Source organism: Schistocerca nitens, chromosome 6 (assembly GCF_023898315.1).
Source record: "Schistocerca nitens isolate TAMUIC-IGC-003100 chromosome 6, iqSchNite1.1, whole genome shotgun sequence".
In the NCBI taxonomy this organism is placed as follows: domain Eukaryota; kingdom Metazoa; phylum Arthropoda; class Insecta; order Orthoptera; family Acrididae; genus Schistocerca; species Schistocerca nitens.
Genome location: NC_064619.1, coordinates 704437262 through 704447373, shown reverse-complemented (window position 1 = coordinate 704447373; position 10112 = coordinate 704437262).

The following is a 10112-nucleotide window of genomic DNA, read 5'->3' as shown; positions in this document are numbered from 1 at the left end:
CGAATGCGAGCTTGTAAGCAAACCACCGACACAACGCAGAATGCCCCCTAGCCGCACCTCGGCGAACTACAATCCATTGAATATAGCATCTCTGCATGGAGAACAGTTACTTTCGATATATCGCACGATCGTACTGGCCGACCGTACACCTACAATCGACTTTACACAAGTCGAGACAAGTGGCAATGCTGCGGAGACTATGCACTACCGATACAGTACTGCGGTGAGTGAAATACGAATTGTGATCGTTTTGACTTTAATTGTAAGATGTGCGACGCTTGCTAAAATATCCCCGTAGACGAACAAAGACCGCCGATCTGCATGTCAAGGCGAGTTTACTTACTAATTTGTATTATAGAACCACTACGCTATTAAAAGATATTAGTAAATGTTTGTGTGTAACTTATGGTATTATTATTAATTATATAACATATTTCAGGTGCCATCCAAATACATTGACACAGTATGTGCGAATAGTTGTTGTTACAAAAGTGATGGCAGCTACACTGCGGTTTTCCGATACAGACACGATGGAAGCAATTCGGGGAAGAAGCCGGATAATTTCTAAGAGATTTCGTAGTGTCAGCTAAAGATTTTAAAGAAGAAGGCATTAATGATTATTAATACTTTTCAAGATTTGCAAGTAAATGAGCAGAGAGTCCAATAACTCGACGAAATTTACCTTAAAGTGCGATTTCAAGAATATTACCCAATTTTCCATATTATTTAATTAAACCAACAAAAACCTTAGTCTGGGAAATATCGTAATGAAAGAATAAGGAAGTGAGCGCACGATCTTTGTAAGAGAAATGACTGGTTTGCAAAATATGTAATTAAAAGCTTTACAGACGTGTGTGAAACTGTACCTAAGATTGTACGAAGTCACAAGTTGTGCCACAGTGTACTAAAAGATTCATTGTGTTCATAAGGTTTTCAGCGAAAGAAATTCAGATACTTCAAACTAGTGTAAGGCCCGTCCACACGCAACGATCTGTCTGCGCAAATGACTGCGCACATCACATCTGCGCAGACAGATCGTTGCGTGTGGACAGAAGATTTGCACCAACCTGAGGTGTGTGCAAACCCGGAAGTTTGAGTTGGAGGTTTGAGCGAAACCTCTCAAATCTGTGGGTTCAAACCACATCTGCGCAGACAAGTTGGAGCGTGTGGACAGGAGATCGCCGCAAATATGGCGCGAAACAGCTGTTTGCTCAGTCTAGTGTTTGTATTTGTGCGCATAGGGCATTAAAATGGCCGATACTCGTCAGTGCTCTCGAGAGTTTGTAAGTGAATTCATTGAAATATATAGAAACCACCCATGTCTGTGGAAGATTAAAAGTAAAGAATATAGTGACCGAGACAAAAAGACAGCAGCATACAATGCTCTAATTGAAAAATTGCGGGCAGTTCACGCCTCGGCAAACAGAGACACGGTAATAAAAAAAATTCGTTGCGAACTGGGAAATTATTTGCGGATGGATGTCGAAACTTATAATTATCTCTTAAAGCTTATAATCCCTCATATTATGAGAAAAAATACTCGTATGAGAAGGGCAATTTCTCCTCATGAACGGCTGGCGGTAACATTAAGATTCCTAGCAACAGGAAGGAGCTACAAGGATTTGGAATTTTTAACTGCAATATCGAAACAAGCGTTGAGTAAAATAATACCCAACACATGTGAAGCTATTTACGCTGTCCTGAAGGATGAGTTCATGAAGGCAAGTCAACTAAATTAAGTCTGTCAGCGAACTGTTTACCGAAAAGAGTTATCCAAAGTTGAGAAATCTAGAAGATCTGGTGTAAGAGTAGATCAAGTATACCAGCCAACGTTATGGTATTTTGATCTGCTTGGCTTTCTTAGTGATCAAGAAACGCCAAGACGAAGCAGGAGTAGAATTGAAGATGAAATTGGAGTGTCAATGTGCCAGGAAATGGAACACGAGGTAATGTAAAACAAAACAGGTTCGCCCTGCAACTCCCGCAGTAAATGTACGTGAGAAAACTGCTTTCGCTTTAGCAACCACTGTCTACACCATTTTGACCGCCTTCTCTGTTTCCTGCGGTTGGTCTGAATGTTTTTTGCAACACAAGTTGCGAACACAGACCACAACAGAACTTCCTCCATTTCTATATTTCAAAATAACTGAATTAAATTTTTGACGTTTACGGGGAGCGTAATCGCTTGCCACGGATATTTCTTTTCTACACCGACAGATGGCGGGCGAGTAGTAGATTGCGGTTTGTGTCGTGTGAACACACCACATTTGCAGCGATCTTTTGCATGTACAGACATCTGCGCCAATGTCTGCGCAGACTGATCGTTGCGTGTGGACCGGGCTTTATAGACAGTTCATAAAATTACTACTTCCTTATACAGTTCAGCTGAAGTAAAGTCATGTAAACCTATATTCGAGTGATCCCATACCTTGTTCTCAAACGTCTGATTCTAATTTTTACCTGTTCCTTTTTCTGACAGTGCAACTATGACGAAACAGTGTAAGCGAAGTATATACCAATTTGAAACAATATAACACAAATCCGTATTCAACTACAAAACGTTTAAAACAGTTACTTAAAATGAAGTTGTGTTCACTCTGTGCATATTTTCCTGCTTTGCGTAATTTTTTTTTTAGATATTCATTTAAATAACTGCCTCTGGATACACAAACAGCTGGAATGAATGTACCAAAACATGTAATCAGAGGCAGGGTTGTTTGTCAAACCGGACATATCAGCACCTCTTGCTATTTACATTGAAGAAATATAATGAATAGTCCCTTGAATTAAGCGACAGTATAGTAACATTAAAAAGGCCTTTTTGGATCTGACATTTAAAACACGATAGCAATTTGACATCATCTTATACATTTGTGGCCATGGAGAAATGGTTTTTTAGAGTGTTATGTATGTGCATATCATCGAAAGCTCTTTGTTGACAGCAGCTGTATTGAGATACTTTTTAGCGCTTTCATTTTCAATTTTCATGATGTGAGTGCGCCAGATACTTATGTTCATTCTGTGTGCGGCCGTGTTCCGTGATATGACAAAATTATATCTTTGTTTTTTTTTTATTTCCAGTTACGATGTAACTTTTGGTTGCAATAAAGAAAGGAGCAATAAGTTATTTTTACTCCAATTTACCGTAGTTCGGTGTGTGGTATTCTGCCAAACATAATTAAAGACATTAGGCCCAGGCAAACACATACATATGGTATCTGTTTCTGGTCTGTGAACTCATTGCTTTTGACCGGAGTTTTATTCGCGTGAACCGTGAGGCTCAAGTTCTGGAACCGTCATGTTTCACTGGTCTCTTGTAGAAAACATTCCTTTTCGTTTTGAACTGAGTATTATAAGTTTGACTTACATTCAGCCTACACGAAGTGGATAAAATGAAAACGTACAGTATCCAGAAATTTGCTGGTAAAAATTTTCAGCTGTGAAAATATAAGTTGCAAATTATTTTTGTGCTCAAAAAGTGCTCGATATCGTCCAAACTGGTGAAAGTCACACCGCTTGGGACGACTTAAATGCGAAGGCGATCCTCATTCTATCTACTGCGATGGAATTTGACCGACTGCAATATGATATGATGTGCACAAATGCAGTGGAAATGTAGGCCAGTCTAAAGAATATTCATGAACAGCGATCCACAGTTAGATTAGATAAGATTTACGTTCATTCCAATCGATCTGTTGTCAGGAGGTCCTCCAGGATGTAGAACATGTCAGAAAAACAATAACACATGACTTTTTTTTAATGAGCACTATATGAAAGGATCCTTTTACAACACTTATTTACTAAGATCGCATTAATGCACTGAATTTAAAGTTTTAAAAATGTTTTGATTTAATAAAATGGCCTTCAAGCAGAATTTTTTGGTTACAGTTTGTCACCAACACACACAATCACACAATTAAAAAACTATATTAGTTGAGTCGTTGGTACAAGCATTAGCTGATATTGGGGAACCTGTTACAGAAGTTGACAAATTGGTTAAAATGTAGGGAAGTCTGCCAGCAAAGTTTGCAATTTTTCCAACTGCCTGGGACTCGTGTGCTGAAGATCAACAAACCTTCCATAATGTGACTTTAAGATCATGGAAAGAAAAACAAAAACTTTTACAATGTGATGAAAACTCAACAGCCCTTGCAGCAGTTAATGTGAACAAAATTCACAAGTTCAGTTCAAATACCCGTAACAACAGTGCGTCTAACATGGTCAGTAGAAAAGACGTTGACTGTTATTACTGTCACAAAAAGTGACATTTTAAATCTGAGTGTGGAAAACTTTTAACAAAATTTAGTATGAAAACTGATATGTCTGAGCACCAAGCTTTGAGTGCAGAACATGCGTATGTCTTTGCTCCAGGTTGCGAAAACATTTGGTAGGCTGACAGTGCTGCATCACACAAAGAGTGGTTCAACACATTTAAGCCAATTCAGTCAGATGACTCATTTGTTCAAATTGGAGACAACTCGATCGTCAAGGCAGAAGGCATTGGAACAACTGAAGTATGTCATTAGTTGAAGGCAAATGGCAACCTCGCAGTTTGGGAAACATATTACTTATTCCTAAGCTAAAGAAAAATTTACTTTCAGTGGGAGCAGTCACAGAAAGAGGAATGAAAGTTATTTTTGATGAAAAGTTCGCGGTTAATGTCTCATTCTAGCAGGAATTAAGATGGACAATCAGTGTTATCAAATGTTGTTTAAATATCCAGATGTAGTACAGGCAAATCCTGCTTCCCTGAATCACCATGATCTGGCATGAGAGACTTGGGCACATTCATTTCATTGGTCTCTAGAATATGGCTGGTCTGAACTTAACTCCTCATTTCAATATGAAGAAAGTTCAACATCTTCATTGTGAACCGTGTCAGTATGGCAAAATGAAAAGAAAAATTTTTAATTAAAATTTGGAATCAAGATCGAAAGATCCTGGCGAATTTATTCATGTAGATTTGAGTGGATGAATGAGAAAACCGTCTCTTGGAAAGGCACATTTGTATATAGTTTTCAAGGATGATTGCACTCCAACAGGTTCATGTATTTTCTTAAAAGTAAGCAGGATACTTTCCCTGTGTTTTTAGAATTTCAGAAACTGACTGAAAGGCAAACTGGAAACAAAATCAAAGTTCTGAGAAGTGACAATGGAACCGAATTCATAAATAAGCTATTTGAAGATTATTTCAAGCAAAATTATATAATACATGAGGAAACAAGTCCCTGTGCACCACAACAGATGGTCGAATTGAACGAGAATACAGGTCCATTGTTGAGTGTGCCTTCACTGTGTTATTAAGTACTGACTTGTCTCACGAATTGCGGGGAGAGGCAGTAAATTGTGCTGCGTATATCTTAAATAGCCGACCATGTAAAGCAAACGACAGTGTTCGCCATATGAAAAATGGTTTCGGAAACCTCCTTCTTTAGGATGTATGAGGAAGTTTGGATCAGCAGCATCCATACACGTTTCTAATATACTTAGATCAAACTGGGATAGTAAATCAAAGGAATTGATCATGGTTGGATATAATGGGTATAGTACCTATTATCACCTCTACAATCCTGAGTCAAAGAAAATTACAATCTCCTGCAACGTCTCTTTCAATGAAGAACAAACCCATAGCTTAACATACAACAAAGTTGTACTGAATTTTGCCTGGGAAACCATGCTGCAGAAGATGTTCAAGAGGAATCTGAAGAGAATGATAATGGTGAACAAATGCAAGAAAACCAACAAGATGTTCGAGAGGAATCTGAAGAGGATGATACTGGTGAACAAATGAAAGAAAATCAAAGGATGACTCTGAAAGATCGGTTTAATCTGCGAGCACCTGCTCGTTTTTAGGACCCAGATTTATCTTGTTCTGCCATTATCTTTGAACCCCAAACTTAAGAAGAAGAAATGGCATCGAAAGAGTCATCAAAGTGGAAACAAGTAATCGAAAATGAAATGACATCCTTGAAGAAGAACAAACCTAGGGATCTAGTACCATTCCCACACAACTGCAAATCACTTGGATGTAAGTGGGTCTATCGTGTGAAGCAAAATTCTGAGGAAAAAATTGAACTCTTTAAAGCTAGATTATGTGCAAAAGGTTATTCACAGCGAGAAGGCATTGATTACGAAGAGACATTCTCTCCTGTGGTCCGATATGATTCAATCAGAGTTTTATTAGTTACATTAGTTTCACAAGATATTGAAATTAGACAGTTTGATGTTAAGACTGCATTCCTGAATGGGGATTTGAAAGAAGAAGTTTACATAGATCAACCAAAAAATTTTATTGTAGAAGGCTCAAATAATGTTTATAAACTGAAGAAGAGTCTATATGGACTCAAATAATTACCACGTTGTTGGATTCAAAAATTTTTACAGTTTCTGAGAATGTTTCGCTTTGTGCAGCTGAATCCAGACAGATGTGTTTTCCATGCTTTAAGAGATGACACTGATATTTACCTGGCTCTTTATGTGGATAATGGCTTGCTTATTTTTTAGTTTCAAAAAATAATAGATAATGTTTTAACAGCACTGGGATCAATGTTTGAAATTACTGTGGGCAATGGAAAATACTTCTGTGGACTGGAAATTGAACAAAGCATTTCTACAAAAGAAATCTTTATAGGCCAGCAAAGATACATCAGTTGTTTACTTCAGAAGTTCAACATGGATGATTCAAAACTGAGCTCCACTCCTTCTGATGTTGGAACGTTGTTGTACAGTGGGCAGTCTCCAGTAAACCAACACGAGGTAAAGGAGACAGAAAGTAAACCTTGTCGACAGGCAGTCGACAGCTTAATGTTTGCAAAACTGTCTCACTGCCAGACATCATGTGAGCATGGTGAGCAGGTTTTTACCTAATCAGGGTCTCGATCATTGGCATGCTGTTAAAAGAATTATGAAGTATCTTCAGGGACCAAGGACCTGACGATAAGGCGCAAAGCTGACTCTACTGGACTGGTGGTCTACTCAGATGCCGACTTTGCTGGTGACTGACACACTCGTCGGTCAAGAACTGGCTATGTGAGCTTGTTAGCAGGTGGGCCTGTGACATTGTGTTCAAATGTTCAAATGTGTGTGAGGGAGGACTCGAACCTCCGGTGGGAGGGGCCGTACAATGACATGGTGTTCACGTCGGCAGAAATGTGTAAGCAGATCAACAATGGACGCCGAATACATAGCAGCTTCAGATGCTGCTACTGAAGCTGTTTCATTGTGTGGTTTTCTCAGTGAACTTGGTTTTCAGTTGACAAACAAACAACACTCCATGTTGACAATTAAAGTCATTGACATTAAATACAATTATATACGTGAACATGTTGAAAATAGAAAGATTGAAGTTTATTATGTTTATTCGGATAAACAGTTGACAGACTTATTCACTAAACCTTTAACTAGAGTCAAATTCATGTCAAACAGAAAAGCTCTGTCAATGATCTCAAAACAAACTCAATAAAATGAGAGTGGGAGTGTTGACAGCAATGAGCTTGTTGTATTAAGTTCTTTTTTTTTTAAGTGGCTTCATTTTCAGTTTTCGTGGTGTGAGTGGACCAGATATTTATGTTCATTCTGTGTGCGGTCGTGTTCCGGGACATTATAAAACTATGTTTTTTTGTATTGTTGTTACGCTTATGGTGTAAATTTTGGTTGCAGTAAAGAAAGGAGCACTAAGTTATTTTTACTCCAATTTACCGTATTTCGCTCTGTGACTTTCAGCCAAACAAAATTACTCTCTACTATACTGGATAGCTGCAGAATGTTAAGTTTTCGATTACACAAGTTTCGCCGGCTGTTACAGTTACATTTTTGTCCATTTATATGGGATCAGTATTATATATTTGGTCTTGTGCACATGCTTTAATCGTAACATTGTGTTTATCTATGAAGATATGACACGTCATATACGATTCATGATTTTTGCATTGTGCACAATGTTCTGTTTTCCTGTCACATGATTTTCGGCACTTGTTAAAATTACATTTATGAATATTGAAATAGGTAGATATCATTGATTCGCACTTGTGTGTATTTGTTAAACGTTCGATTGCACGTATTAGAGAACAAAGCACTTTTGTTTTTAATATGTAAGATACTTTCGTACTTCTGACCGTCTATCTGACAGCTGCGAGGTGTTCTCATATTGAAGGCTCTGGCTCGAGTGGAGTAGGCTGTGGTATTCCAATATTTTAAGATATTTTGATCGAAAAGTTTAATGTTATGAAACAAAAGTTACAAAAAGCAGGAGGTAACTCTATTGTAAATGTACACAAGCACGTTATCTTGCATTGAATCGCGAATGTCTTTAAAACTACATCTCTGGGTTATGTGACATTACTAGAATTTCACAAGCACAGTCAAGAGAAATTTAATCAAAGTCATGAAAAACTTGTACCTTCAGTTTGGATGTCAGCTGTGTCTGTTTCGCAAATTTTCGTATTTCATCGAAAGTCGAGTTGACGTGTCAGTTAAGAGAATCAAACCAATCAGAGGCATGGGCGACAGTTTTTGTGCGGTACAGATTGCGGGATTCATCTTAATTTGTGAGCCTATATGAAGGCAACAAACAACAGTGACTCCATCTACTACACTATATGTAACTATCATCTCCCCCACAGTACATTAGAGTATTACTGCTCCGTTTGCTGTTACCAATCCGTCTCAAGTGTTCAAATATAACGTTTTAATAGAAGCACCAGAAGAAAAGTGGCTCTCTAGTACACTCTGGATTTCCACCAGTTTTCAGTAACCTCGCTCTCTTGAATCTTTGTGTGGTCACCAACTGCCACCATTTTCCTGCTCTCGCTTGTTTTTATGTTATCTCATAGACATCAATGCACACGTCAGTGCATCGGCTCGAGCGCGCATGTGGAGATAACTCTCAGCCGAGCGGCTTCCTCAATAAAAAAACATCGACAGATGTAGAAGCAAAGGTGGAATCCTTGACGCTAGTGTTGTAAATGAATGCTATCGCAGACAATATTAACAGTAACCTCAGACTTTTCGCAGATGTTGCAGTTTTATCTATAATTAAGTAATGTCTGAAAAAAGCTGCACAAATATGCAGTCGGATCTCGATAGGATTTTGAAGTGGTGCACAGATTGTCAACCTGCTTTAAATTTTAAGAAATGTAAAATTGTACACTTCACAGAGTGAAAATAACATTTATCCTAAGACCACAATATTAATGGGTCACAGTTGGAATCACCCAACTCATACAAATACCTGGGTAGAATAACTCGTAGGGATATGGAACGACACGGTCACATAGGCTCAGTCTTAGATAAAGTAGGTGCCAGACTTTGGTTCATTCGTAGAATACTAGGAAACTGTAATCAATCTACGAAAGTGATTGCTTACAAAACGCCTGTGTGACTCATCCTAGAATATTACTGAAGTGTGTAGGATCCATACCAAATTGGATTAACAGGGGTTAGTGAGTGTATACAAAGAAGGGCAGCACAAATGGCTATAGATCTGACTGACCCATGAGAGAGCGTCACGGAGATACAGAAGAAAGTGAACCCCTATCTGCAAAGTTTCAAGAACCAGATTTAAATGGTGAATCTAAGAATATACTACAACTCCTATAAAATTAGTTTGATGATGGCGCACACTAAGGGATTTTAACAATCATCTCCTCGTGCTCCATACGTGAATGGAACAGGTATAATGGAAAGTACCCTCTGCCCTGCCCTTCACAGTGGTTTCCAGAGTATGGGTGAAGATGTAGATATACGTGCCAAGTTTCGACAGTTACGGGACCTGTTACTTGGTCCCCAGGTAGCCCTCTGTTCCATGTTATTACAGTGATGTTAATGTCTATATACATTCTCCATTCTCGACCATCAGTGTCACTGCTGAAGTCAGACAAATATTGCCTACTTGTCTGTCTAATGTCCTCCACGTGAGAAAATTCCTGCTGGTTTATTTATTGCTAGTTCCTAAAATTCTTTTTTTTCCCCTCTGCTTAAGAAAGGGTGCCTGTGATTCCAAAGGCTTTAATTTTTTAATTTTGTATGTATTCATGTGCTCCTTACCTCAGTTCTATCCCACAGGGGAATTTTCCTTTCCCCTTCTCCTTTGAAGTGTTCTGTGTCACACTCTT